This window comes from Phoca vitulina, unplaced genomic scaffold, assembly GCF_004348235.1.
Source record: "Phoca vitulina isolate PV1807 unplaced genomic scaffold, GSC_HSeal_1.0 scaffold37, whole genome shotgun sequence".
NCBI classification, from domain to species: Eukaryota; Metazoa; Chordata; class Mammalia; order Carnivora; family Phocidae; genus Phoca; species Phoca vitulina.
Window position 1 is genome coordinate 12,112,945 of NW_022589740.1, and position 14,469 is coordinate 12,127,413.

Sequence of the window (14,469 nt, forward strand, 5' to 3'; positions counted from 1 at the left end):
GGTTTACTAAATCCTATTTTTAAAAAGAAAATGTTTTGTGATAATTACTTAGGTTTTTTTGTATGGGAGCAAAGTAGAAGCAGTATAATAAAAACCTATGAGCTTAATTTGGGGCTGGGGGGTACAGGTGGGAAAAACATAGCTAGTTACCCAAATCAGTCAGTGTGTTATGAAGCACTGAAGAGGACAGTCTTCTAGGGAGGAGGAAATCTTGCCTCTCTCAAAATCAAGTCACAAAATAAAAGGTCAGCTGAATGTTAAACAGATGGTCCATTGTGAAAATTAAGGTTTTCCTTTTGGCAGGAGACTTTTAAAGTTACTTCACTTATAGCAGGAGGAATTTCCTAAAATTGTAATGAATTAATAATTTAAGAACCTGCTTCTCCTGATAACTTTTTCCTGTTCAATGACAAAGAAAAAAAGATGAACATCTGAGTCCCCTCTCAGCAAAACAGGAAGACTAAGGTTAAAAAATGTCTCCAAATAGAATGACCTACTCTATCTCCTTCCTCTCTTTTGACAGAAGAAATTATTGAAATGACTCCTGTCAATTCCTGACGTATTAACAGTTTAGTGAAAAAAATTTCCCTTTGATCTCCTTTGTAATAGTTTCTTGGTAATGCAAATCGATGCACATTACCACCACCTAAAAAGGACAACTGATTCTTTTAGGGTTCAAGATGTTACTAGTACTTAAGTCTTTTTAGAGAAAACATTTTTAAAATGCTTAAATCTCTTCATTTTGAGTGATATTTTGACAACTATACATTTAATAGGATCTATACTGATTTAAAGTCTTACTCAATTTAGAGCGTAGGTATGTAATAAACCACTTAAATTTTGATATATACTAGGCTTCAGGTTAAGAACTACATTCTAAAGTTGAAAATGAATTACCTTGAATTTGGCTACATTCATGGATAAATCTGGGAAAGTACTATTACATATTATTTTATGGAAGTCAGGATTTATCATGTCGTTTAGAAAACCTCCAACTGCTTCCAATTAGTTAAAGGCACATCTATTTAGCAATCAGATTTCTGGAAGTCTCAATGATTCAGAGTAACAGCAACATCTCCTAGAGATTACCCCTTATTCATTCATCTTTCAAGGAGTTTAGCAGCACGCTCCTTTTTCAGTTAAGACAGCATCCAAAGTACTCACAATGAACAAAATAAGTGTAATTTAGAAACTAGGTGTTTAGTATATTTTCTAAACACATTTTCTACCTTATTTGTATATGCCTTATGCAGAAATGTAGTTTGTTAAAACTTTTTTCTTTTGGGGGTAGGTTGTATTTCCTTCTTCTCTCGGACCATTATATATATAGCACTCAGCAGCAAAGGCACTTCACCGTCTGCGATCACAGGACTCGATGGGGTGACACTGCTAAGAAAACTCAACTCTGAAGACACCCCACAAGGGCTGTGCTAACATGGGAAGAGACACTTAAAACCTTAAGAAAAAAAATATTTTTAAAGATTTATTTATTTTAGAGAGAGAGAGCACACACATGCATGGGGGTGAAGGGCAGAGGGAGAGAGAAACCCAAGCCGATTCTGCACTGAGTACGGAGCCCGAAGAGGGACTTGAGATCACGACCTGAGCTGAAACCAAGAGTTGATGCTTAACCAACTGCGCCACCCAGGCGCCCCAAGGAAAAATTTCTTTGAAGTACTCTATTTTTTATATTTTAAACTGAAAAGAGAAATTTTGGCAGAACTATTTTCTTTAAAAAGGAATCACGTCAGTTACTTTTTTAGGTAAGAGTTATACTAGTAAGATTCTTGGGGCGCCTGGGTGGCTCCGTTAAGCATCTGCCTTCTGCTGGGGTGGTGATCCCAGGGTCCTGGGATCCAGCCCCACGTGGGCTCCCTGCTCAGCAGCGAGTCTGCTTCTCCCTCTGCCCCTCCCCCTGCTCTCTCTAATAAATAAAATCTTAAAAAAAAAAATACTAGTAAGATTCTAGAAATAGAGAGTAACTGGGCCAATGAGTCACCCAAAAACACCCTAGGAAACGTGGTTTTATTGGTAAATTGAACAGATGCCTTAATAACTATGAGTTTAGAAAGTTTAGAGGAGTTTCCCAACTAGGAAAAATTTATCGGCACTGTCAAAATAAGATTCCTTTCCCAATGATGTGAAGAGTTGGGGACGGACAGAGAAAAATAGTTGAGGTGAAGATGACAAGCATCTACCAGAGTTACCAAAGTCTCAATCCTAGCACTGGAACCCTTAATCTTAGGAAACAAACTGAGGGTTGCTGGAGGGGAGGGGGGTAAGGGGATGGGGTAATGGAGTGATGGACACTGGGGAAGGTATGTGTTGTAAGGAGCACTGGGTATTATATATGAACTGATGAATCATAGACCTGTACCCCCGAAACAAATAATACACTATATGTTAACTGAATTTAAATAAAAAAAAATAAAAAGGAAAAGTCTTGTTAAAAAAAAAAGTCTCAATTCTAGCATTTGGTTATGAACCTAATTTCTTAATTTAAAAAAAAAAAGTTCCGCAGTAAGGATCAGAAGATCAGAAGTGAAGTTGAAGCGCCTATAAGCTGTGCCAAACAAACTAATTTGGACCAGAAGTCCTAACACAGGTCAATGTAACTATTTCTATATTGAAGTTTTCCCTCAGTTTCTTAATACTACACTAATACAGGAACCATTAACTACGTATAGCTACTTAAATTTTAGTTAATTAAAAATAAATATTCAGTTCCTCAGCCACAGTAGCACATATAAGTAGTGCCTACCAAATTGCAAAGTGTAGAATGAACATTTCCATCACTGCTGAAAGCTCTATTGGGCAGTGTTGAACTACTAGAACCTTTCAAACCCAGGCAATCCAGAACAAGAGTTTTTATACTTCCTATGCTTACTAGCTTTAAATGTTGGAGCTCTTCCTTCCTGATACGTACAGGCAATTTGTATAGATCTTCTTATTGAACACTGCAGATGACACAGAACTAAATGAGATTACCTACACAATATGGTTTTAGAAGAATGTTTTTTGATAAAAACATTACAACATCTAACCCAATCATTTTTTTTTTTAGGAGGGAGAGAACACTTGTGCAAGTGCGGGTGGAGGGGGAGAGGGAGAGAGAATCTTTAGAGGTTCCATGCCCAGTGTGGAACCCGATGTGGGGCTCGATCTCAAAACTCTGAGATCATGATGTGAGCTGAAATCAAGAGTCGGACACTTACTGAAGCACCCAGGCACCCCTTTTTATTTAAATTTCATTTAGTTAATATACAGTGTAATATTAGTTTCAGGTGTACAATATAGTGATAATAACACTTCCATGTAACACCTGGTGCTCATCACAACACGCACTCTCCTTAAATCCCCATCACCTATTTCACCCATCACCAAACCCCCCCATAATCATCAGTTGTTCCCTGTAGTTAAGAGTCTGTTACTTGGTTTGTCCCTCTCTTATTTTTCCCTTTCTGTGTTTGTTTTGCTTCTTAAATTCCACATGAGTAAAATCAAATGGTTTTTGTCTTTCTCTGACTTATTTCACTTAGCAATATACTCTCTAGCTCCATCCATGTCATTGCAAATGGCAAGATTTCATTTTTTCTCATGGCTGACTAATATTCCATTGTACATATACACATCTTCTTTATCCATTCATCAGTTGAGGGACACTTGGGCTGTTTCCTTAATTTGGCTACTGTAGATAAGGCTGCTATAAACATTGGGGTGCACATATCCCTCTGAATTAGTGTTCTGGTATTCTTTGCATTTAACCAAAGTCTAATGTAAAAGCCATTTTATTAAAATGAGCAAAGCAAATCAATTAGGACAATTACATATTTTAATGCATGCTTTTTAAAAAAAGATTTTATTTATTTATTTGACAGAGAGAGAGAGAGACAGTGAGACAGGGAACACAAGCAGGGGGAGTGGGAGAGGGAGAAGCAGGCTTCCCACCGAGCAGAGAGCCCGATGTGGGGCTCCATCCCAGGACCCTGGGATCATGACCTGAGCCGAAGGCAGATGCTTAACGACTGAGCCACCCAGGTGCCCCTTAATGCAGGCTTTTGACGTGTCAAATGGATTCACATTCTTGAAGGTTCTCCATGTGCTGGAGCTACAAGCAAACCGTAAGAAACTATAAAAACGGGGGTGCCTGGGTGGCTCAGTCGGTTAAGGGTCTGCCTTCAGCTCAGGTCATGATCCCGGAGTCCTGGGATCGGGCCCCACATTGCGCTCCCAGATCAGCGGGGAGCCTGCTTCTCCCTCTCCCCCTGCTTGTGCTCTCTCTCAAATAAAATCTTTATTAAAAAAAAACTATAAAGACATTCCTATTAGCCAAGTAATTTCTGAATGTAACCCATAGAGTATTCTAAACACTTACAATCCTGGTGATCCACTTAAGCAAAGCCCTAACAAGCAAATCAAGCCTTCCTAATGATTAAGTAGGACAGGTTGTTGATTTTTACATATGTCCGTATTACAGAGTCCTAAAAAGCTTTTGTTGACTGGGAAGTGAATTTTGGCTTAGCTTTCAAAGTCACACCTGTCTACATTGCTGAGCATAAACTAAAACATGAACAGGCACAAGTTTTCCTCCCTTAATCATAGTTTTTTGGCACCTCTCCTGAAAGACTTTCCAAAACATACTTATCCTCAAAGATCACAGAAAAGCTGCCATAGTACATTGGTAGAGACATTGCACAAATAACACATTATTCTCCCCTCCATTTGTAAGAAGTAAAATCTTTTCCTGGGAAAATTCTCAGATGAACACCTACTCAATGTATTCCACAACATATAATACCCATCTACAGCACAGTATTATCTAAATGAAGTAATCCTAAGTTTCAGAAAGTTTAAGGATTATTGCTGACTATAATGATGAACACAATCTTTTTCAAAAAGAGAACTCACATTACTGGTATTTCAATTTAAATTTTTAAGAGTTAAAAAAAAATCTGAACCACACAGGAGGTTAAAAAATAAAAAAAATAAGTCTCACTGCCAGGCTAAAATAAGGACTAATTAAAAGTCAGTTGAAGAATTCAGTTCCCTAGATTTCCTCCCCAACTAAGAAAACTAGAGGTTTACATTGGAAGAACATTTTCTGAGGAATTAGACTAATCTGAAGGAAAGATCCAAAGATACGAGGTTCCAATGAGGAAATTGTGGCAATGGGAAGCATGAGTGTAACTACAGTGAGGGAGAGCTATATCCTCTTCTGTAAGTGGATGTCAACATGGAAGAAATAGTGATATAATACTGTTATCTAAAGATACAGAGGTACAGGGCACCTGGGTGGCTCGGCTGGTTAAGTGGCTGCTTTCGTGATTTTATATCACTTAATTTCAAGTGTGAAGGTATTTATACTCTGGTAATTGCTCAAAAATAAGGCACATTTCAGATTGCTTATTTGGACTTCTGACGTGACTTATTTTTCTAGGGTCTCTTAATTTTCAGAAAATCCACAAGCTTTTTAAGTCATGTATAACACATTCTAACTTTTTATCCTTAGAATTTGTGCAACAGAATCCATGTTGTTTTTGAAGACATTCTTAGACCCCAGTGAGTTCTGTTTTAATCTAAAACAATTATGTTCCGGGCTAGTTTACAGCCCCATTGTCTTCCTACCCAGGATTTAATTTTTCATCACATACTTTTGTTAATTCTTAATTTCATGTTTTAACCTTTTAAAGGTGGGATTTCTTTGTTTGATTTTGCAATCTCCAAGCACTTTGCCTTGCCTCCTTCTCAAGGACCTTGTAAAGTAAACCACATTTTTATCCATGCTTTCAAAAAGTTTTTATTTTGGTTTCATACCTAGGACAAACTAGGCATGCTTCAGAATTATACGTTGTTTTTAACACTTTCCCTCAAAATTTAAACCATTCACCCACATCTTCTAGCACATCCCATCCTATGGTGATGTCTAATACCTACTTGATTTTTGTTTTTTGAAGTGATTCCCATCTCTTTCCCACAAGAAATTTATGAGATTTTCCTTTGTCTTTAGCTCTGAAATCAACATGTGTGTTATTTTATATCTATACTATTTGTTTTGAACAGGTCCTTTTGACCATAAGTCCCAGGACTTTCTTCAACTCAGAGAATTTTTCTTCTATTTATTTTTAACTTCCTTTCTGCCTTCTCTGTTCCATCAGGAATTCCTATTTAGGAATCCTAAGATTATCCATTATACCTATAAACTTCTCTCCTTCCCATCTCTTTCAGCTCTATGCTCTAGGAAATTTCTTATGGTTTATCTTACAGATCATTACTTTGGTGTTCTAGAGTGTAGAATCACTTTTATTTTTATTTTTAAAAGATCTGGGGCACCTGGGTGGCTCAGTCGTTAAGCGTCTGCTTTCAGCTCAGGTCATGATCCCAGAGTCCTGGGATCAAGCCCCACATCAGGCTCTCTGCTCGGCAGGAAGCCTGCTTCTCCCTCTCCCACTCCCCCTGCTTGTGTTCCCTCTCTTGCTGTGTCTCTCTCTGTCAAATAAATAAATCTTAAAAAAAAAAAAAGAGCCAGCCGCTTAACCGACTGAGACACCCAGGCGTCCCTAGAATCACTTTTAACATTAGGACTCTGTTTTAGTTTATGGGAATAATATCCTCTCAAATCTCTCTTAGAATACTAATGAAGACAAATTTTTGTTCTGTCCATCTGTGTTTTTTGGATGTTTGTTCCTCTCTTTGTTCACCTTGGATTTTCATGCTGTAGGATTGCTTCTTCAATGACTGTTCATATTTACTAGTAAAATAAAGAGGATTTCTAGGAATAGACTATGTGAGAATCAGACTCAAGTCTAAATCTCTCTCACATACACCCTACACACACACACACACACCCCCATCTACCTCAGCCTATGACACAAACAAGTCTTTTATTATGTTCAGTGGCAAAAGAAGATACTTTACAAATACTCACGAACACATACAGCTTTACCTATTTCATCTAGTAATGCAATTAGTACTTCTAACCAGGATAGGCCAGAAACCACTAAGCTAAGAATTATACGACCTGGCTTTCAGTTCTAGTTTTACTACCAAAAAGTTGGTGACTTTAGGAAAGTCAGTCTCTTTATACATAATGTTCCTTTTCAATAAAATGAGAAATTTGAACTAGATATTAAGGTTTCTTCTAGTTCTGCAACTTTATGACTAAGATGCTTTTAAATTCTCATACACTTCTGATTCACTCAATATTCTACAGCATGTAAAAGAATAAAGAAATTTATAATTTGAAAAATTTCAGAGATTCTCGGGCGCCTGGGTGGCTCAGTTGGTTGAGCGACTGCCTTCGGCTCAGGTCATGATCCTGGAGTCCCTGGATCGAGTCCCGCATCGGGCTCCCTGCTCGGCAGGGGGTCTGCTTCTCCCTCTGACCCTCCCCCCTCTCATGTGCTCTCTCTCTCTCAAATAAATAAATAAAATCTTTAAAAAAAAAAAAAAGAAAAAAAAAGAAAAATTTCAGAGATTCTCAAAGCTTCCCAACACTAAAAACAAAGCACCTCAACAAGCATACTAATTTATATTAGGCAAGTTATAGTTAGTAAGTTGTAATGGTGGGGCAGGTAATAAGGTGGAGGAGAGTGCAGGTGTTTGTGAGGGCATGAGACAGATTGTTTCTCACAGCTCTACTTTCCAAAATGAATGATTTCTGGGGTGCCTGGGTGGCTCAGTCGGTTTAAGTGTCTGCCTTGGGCTCAGGTCACGATCCCAGAGTCCTGGGATTGAGCCCCACACGGGGCTCCCTGTTCTGCTCAGTGGGGAGCCTGCTTCTCCCTCTCCCCCTGCTTGTGTTCTGTCAAATAAATAAATAAATAAAATCTTAAAAAAAAAAAAAAGATTTCTTTTTATCTCCACAGGGAAACAATGCTTAGTTTTAAAAATTGTGGCAAAATATGCATTACATTTATCATTTTAAGCATCTTTAAGTGTACAATTCTGTGGCATTAAGTACATTTACATTGTTGTGCAATTATCACCCACCAATCTTCTCCAGAACTTTCATCTTTCCCATCTGGAACTCTCTACCCACCCATTTAATCAATGACTCCTCATTCCTTCCTTCCCCTAGCCTCTGGCAACCACTATTCTAGTTTTGTCTCTCTTAATCTGGCTACTTTAGGTACCTCATAAAAGTGGAATTATATACTATTTGTCCTTGAGAGTGGACTGTTCCACTCAGTATAATATCTTCTTGTTTATCATGTTGTAGCATGTGTTAGAACTTCCTTCCCTTTAAAGGCTGAATAATATCCAAGGGCTCCAAACTGGCTCAAATCCCAAGTTGGTTTATGTACGACTAATACCAATTCCATCTCCATTTCCATGCTAGGACGTACCCCAGGGAGGCTGCCAAGCTTTCAGAAACAAATCATTCAACTCCACATTTAAGGCTTGGAGATAGAATTCTGTTACTAATGGCTGATAGGACCTCAGTTCTCAGTCTTTCTTGCAACAAACAACGTCTCAGTTTGAATTTCAGATGTGTTAGGTCTTGCTTCATTCAGGTCTTTACTTCATTCTCAAAGTGACCCTCTGAAATAGGTAGTATTCCCATTACCCAGCACTGCAAGGACAGACCTCTTCGCCTGTCCTCTAGTAGCTGACACTGAATGGTAAATCTATAAACTCCAAAAGTCTACTATAGATCAGGCATTGCTTAATTAAGACTCATTATGTTAGCAGTTTCTGTGCAGTAGGCAGCACTGTTTTGTGAAACATCATCCATTTTTTATTTCATTGGAACAGCTACTACAGAAGAGTTTTTGCTTTTTAAAAAATGCTTTATTGAGGTATAACTGACCATAAGCATTTTTAAAAAGAGTTAAAATAGAGGGACAGAATAGCAAGAGACAATGGAGATCATAAAAAAAATCTTTAGGTAAAAAATGAAGGAAATTTCCTTAATCTCTAAAGTACATCCATAAAAATTCGGTACGAAAAATTATACTTCAAAAAACAATACTGTCAATATTTCACCATTAAGACCTTAAGCTTACATGGTCATGGACAGTGTGCTGGAATCCTGGCCAGTGGAGTAAATGAAGAAAAAGCAATGAAAGAATAAGAATTTACAAAGTTGTCACATACTAAGTCAGTACACAAAAACATACTGCATTTCTATACATTAAAATAGAAAATAGGATTTTTTTTTTTTTTTTAAAGATTTTATTTATTTGACAGACACAGCGAGAGAGGGAACACAAGCAGAGGGAGGGGGAGAGGGAGAAGCAGGCTTCCCGCTGAGCAGAGAGCCCGATGCGGGGCTTGATCCCAGGACCCTGGGATCATGACCTGAGCCGAAGGCAGCCGCTTAACGACTGAGCCACCCAGGCGCCCCAGAAAATAGGATTTTAAAAAAAGATGTAAATAGGGATACCTTGTTCAGAAATACAAACACTCAAAGATTTCAAGTTCTTTGTTCAACAAGAACTCAAAGTTCTTCCCAAATTGATTTCTAGATTCAGTGCCACTCATCAGCATCCCATGGGACTATCGCTTACATTCATTAACATATCAAAGTTAATCCAAATGACAAATCCCCATGGGTTGGTAGTATAGGTGTTACTGTAAAATGATGCCACCTTTGAGAACAGTTTGGTGGTCCATTTCAGGCATACTTTTTAAAATATAAATTTGATAATATTGAAGCATATATCCGAAGACTTCCTAGAATCTTTACACATTTGAAGTTCAATGAAATACATTACTTCTATGTAATAAAATTTGCCTTTCTAAAAATGTGACCTCAACTTCACAAGAGAGCAGCAAAGCTGTGAATATACAGATACCAGTTCAGATTTTACTTATTTTTTGCCATCCGATGGCCAAAACCACTTCCTTCCTCTTTCCTCAGATACATACTCTCTCATTCTGAACAACTATCTCACCTTTATTTTCTTCATCCAGTCTTAGATTTTTTTAAATTTAATTTTTGGTTTTTTGTATATGAAATGGGAAGCTCTTTCATCCTTTTTTTTCTTCTTCCACTGGACTCTTTATACTCTCTACATTCACACCATAGCAAAACACTGCATTCTTCATTCTCACACATTTATTTATTGAGAGAACGAGTGCACAGGCACACAGCTGTGGGTGCATGTGTGTGTGGGGGGGGTAGAGCGAGAACTGCAAGCAGGCTCCATGTTGGGCGCGGAGCCCCACACGGGGCTCAATCCCACCACCTGAGATCATGATCTGAACTAAAATCAAGTCTGACATTTAACCGACTAAACCACCCAGGCACCCCATCTCAAACACTAATTTTAACTCCACTATTAAGAGCATGAACTCTGGACCCAAAATGCTGAATATGAATCCTAGCTTTACTGTATTTGTCATCTTGGGAAATTTAAACTTCTCTGTTTCTTCTTCTGTAAATTGGGCCAGGGGGATGATAATGGCATCTATTTTACAAGGATGTTATGAAAATCAAATAAGGTTAATATTTGTGAAGGTTTTACAAGACCTAGCTATATGTAATTATATTTTTATAAATAAACAGTAGCTTGGCTTTCATAACTTAACAAAATTTCAAGCCTGCAAATTTAGATTCTTCAATGTGAAAAGTTAGTGACAATAGTATTTGATTTGTTTTGTTTTACAAACTTAAGCTGAGCTAACATGGGCTTCTGAGTTACTTCTGTGTGGCAGCCATTGCTAGAAGTAGGCATACTTGAATATTAAGTATATGCAATGAACGATGTTATCTGTGATTAAGGTTCAAAACAGTAAGGACAGACACATCCTTGGGGTTAATAAATACTTGGTAATTTACAAAGTAGTTCAGTTGGTTAATTATACAATAAGGAAGAAGCATTTTTAAGCCCAGGAAGTCTAGCTTCTTGAAACAGGAGTTCCTGGGCCCTTCATTTACATTTCCATACTTTTAGAAGATACCTTTAAATAATATATAGAGTGGAAACTGAATTTTTTAGTGATGATTCAGAGTACTACAAATATAAAATGTCCAATATTTTTTAAGTTTAGCGAATTGCAGGTAATGTTTACATTTAAATTTTTTGAAAAATTGAAATATATAGTTTTATTTTAGGAACTTGAAGTATTTTTGCTATAAGCCAATATTGATCTGTAAGGTAGAAAAGTACTACATTACCTTTCTTTGCATTCTGGGCAATCTGAGGAATGTATCAAGTCCTTCAGCCTCTATGGTACCATCTTGTCAATATTCTAATGCCTAACGAATTGCTTATTATTTCTTATTCTACCCTAAGTGGCAATGTATCAGGTTAACATACTGTGATACATTGATCTCAGATTTGACATTGGACAAACCCTTATCTGGATGGTTCTGAGCTAGGTACTATTTAATCAATTCCATGCAAAATCAGTGTTTTATCAGCTTGGGGTCAAACCTGAAAACTATCCAAAATACCACCACTATTAAGAATATCTATGGTCCTATGGCCCCTCAAACTATATGTAAAGTTTTTAGAAGAAGGATCCAAAATATTTACTAACAAAGTGACCTAAAAACAATCTCAAAAATCTGGAAGTTCTCAGGTTAATACTTCTGTAACATACTTATTTTATGCTTCTTAAGTCTTACCATGTACCCAATCTAAAACAACTACAGCATTTGAACTTTTGTAGAGGTATTTGAAAAGCCCTAAGAACTCATCTCTTTCACACCTATCTGATTTGTGGTAAAGATGGGTTATATCCAATGTCGCACTGAGTTTTTTCTGCCACAGAAGAAATCAACCTGGATGTTAACCTACCTACACTTTGATTCTGTCCCAAAATTCACTTCTATATGATTAATATTCTCAGATCTAGGCTACTTTGTACTTTAGAATACACTGCACACAAACCAGACTACAATTCTAGTAGCAGACTTCTTATTCTTGGCTTGGGGATATGCTTTTACCTGTGCATTAAGGAATATCCCTAGTTCTAGCACTTACCCAGTGGAGGTTCCAGAGAACTTGGTCAAGACATTATACTTCTAAAAAATAGATTTACAGGGGCGCCTCGGTGGTTCAGTCTGTTAAGCGTCTGCCTTCGGCTCAGGTCCTGCGTGGGGCTCCCTGCTCAGCAGGGGGATCTGCTTCTCTGGCCCTGATCATGTTCTCTCTCTTGCTCACTCTCTGATATAAATAAATAAAATCTTAAAAAAAAATTAGATTTACAGATACTGGGGAGAGGAGAGGGTTAAAGTTTTAGACTGTTAATCTAATGAGATGCGAGATAAGGCTACCAGCTTTTCATAGAAGATCTGTAAAAAGATACTAAAATTATCATACTAGTAACTGAAGAAACAGGAATATATGTTTCTCTTCCTAAAAGACATATACAAACCCCTTCCTCAGGACAAGAGACTATCACTCTCCCCCCACCTTTTAAAAGGCAAATATCCTTCTTCTCAGAAAAAACACCAAATGGCAGGAGGGCCCTGGAATGGGAGGCCGCGGTGGCAGACTCTGCAGCAGCATCCAGGGTCGGGGTGGCAGTGGTGGTGGTTGGAGTGGGCGGAGACTGCAGAGCTTGCAGAGGCAAGGCCAAGGACAAGGAGTGGGTCCCTGTCATCAAGCTGGGACGCCTGGTCAAGGACATGAAGATCAAGTCCCTGGAGGAGATCTGTTTCTTCTCCCTGCCCATCCAGGAATCTGAGATCATTGACTTTTCCTGGGGGCATCCCTCAAGGATGAGGTTTTGAAGACTATGCTGGTGCAAAAAGCAGATCTGTGCTGGCCAGTGGACCAGGTTCAAGGTATTTGTTGCCATCGGAGATGACAATGGAAAAGGCGGTCTGGGTGTTAAGTGGTCCAAAGAGGTCGCCACTGCCATCCGTGGGGCCATGATCCCAGACAAACTTTCCATCAATCAGTGTGGTAAGGCTACTTGGGGAATAAGAACGGCAAGCCCCACACTGTCCCATGCAAGGTGACCAGCCGCTGTGGCTCTGCTGGGGCGCCTCACCCCTGACCCCAGGGGCACTGGCATTACCTCAGCCCCTGTGCCCGAGAAGCTACTGACGGGGGTCGGTAGAGACGACTGCCCCTCTCAGCCAGGGACTGCACTGCCACCCTGGGCTACTTCACCGAGGCCACTTCTGACGCCATTCCCAAGACTTACAGCTAGCTCACCCCGACTCTGGAAACAGACTGCATTCACTGAATCTCCATATCAGGAATTCACTGACCAGGGCGCCTGGGAGACTCAGATGGTTAGGTGTCTGCTTTCAGCTCAAGTCATGATCTCCAGGTCCTGGGATGGAGCCCCACATTGGGCCCCTGGCTCAGCGGGGAGTCTGCCTCTCCCTTTGCCTCTCCCCCGCTTGTGCTCTTTCTGCCTGTCTCTCTCAAATGAATAAATAAAATCTTAAAAGAAAAAAAAAAAAAAGGAATTCACTGACCATCTTATAATGACCCACACCAGACTCTCCATATAGAGGACTCAGGCTCCTGCTGTGGCCACCACATACTTTATACAAGAAAAACAAATGAATTAAAGACTATTAGAAAAAAAACAAAAATAAAAGGCAAATGGAAAGAAAAAAGAAAACTAGCATAGAGAAAATTGATTAACTCCATGTACACATTTTTCATGTTGGTACAGAAAGGGTGCTTTTTCGGGGCGCCTGGGTGGCTCAGTCGTTAAGTGTCTGCCTTCGGCTCAGGTCATGATCCCAGGGTCCTGGGATCGAACCCCACGTCGGGCTCCCTGCTCAGCGGGAAGCCTGCTTCTCCCTCTCCCTCTGCCCCTGCTTGTGTTCCCTCTCTCGCTGTGTCTCTGTCAAATAAATAAAATCTTAAAAAAAAAAGGGGGGGGTGCTTTTTCTGAGCTGAAGAAATTGAATTAGGTTAGGAATGTTGTATATATATCTCTTCCAGCAGCTTTGGGGCTGATTATATGGAAAACATCTTAGAATAAAATAAGGCTTGGGATGTCTACTAGTAGACTTCCACAAAGAAGCAGGGAACAATAAGAAAACTTTTAGGTGTTTCATAGGAGACAAATAAATTTTTAACTAGAAATAATTTTAAGTGCCAATTAATGCTAATAGATTGATTTGCCCTTCTTACCTAAAGATTAATCTAAGAAAAGCTGCAGCTCTCTTTCTCTAAGCAGCAGCTCCAATAAGTTATAAAATTAATAACAGTTGCCTTAGAGGGCTTAACTGCTCCATATTAACTTCTTGTAACCTTGTTATACATGATATGAAATCATCTAGGAGAGAAATTACTTCCTAAGCCATAAAACCAAGGCTATAACAATGTGCAAGAGCTGGATAAAATCATGAGCCTCTTGTCACAAGTGAGGAAGAAATGTCAACAATCATTTATTTTAAAAAGCAGAAGAACATATGAAAGTATAAACACTGACTACTGTCTAAATGTAACAACGTATCAGGTTTCATCCTCCCGCCTTTTTAAAGGATTTTATTTGTCGAGAGAGAGAGAGAGAGAGAGAGAGAGAGAGAGAGAGAGAGGGGGAGAG

The 14,469-nt window shown here is 38.8% G+C and overlaps 1 protein-coding gene and 1 pseudogene across 3 annotated transcripts in view; one reads left to right on the plus strand and one right to left on the minus strand.

Moving 5' to 3' along the window:
* ABHD17B (abhydrolase domain containing 17B, depalmitoylase) overlaps positions 1-14,469 on the minus strand; it is a 51,754-nt gene that overhangs the window by 19,607 nt on the left and 17,678 nt on the right. The window contains exon 1 of one of the 3 annotated variants that reach the window (XM_032427465.1): positions 11,934-12,503. The exons of the other annotated variants lie outside the window; for them this stretch is intronic. The gene's annotated coding sequence lies outside the window, so the exon portion shown is untranslated. Of the gene's footprint in view, positions 1-11,933; positions 12,504-14,469 lie in introns of those variants that run through there. 3 annotated transcript variants of the gene reach the window in all.
* On the plus strand, positions 12,424-13,641 carry LOC116646629 (annotated as a pseudogene).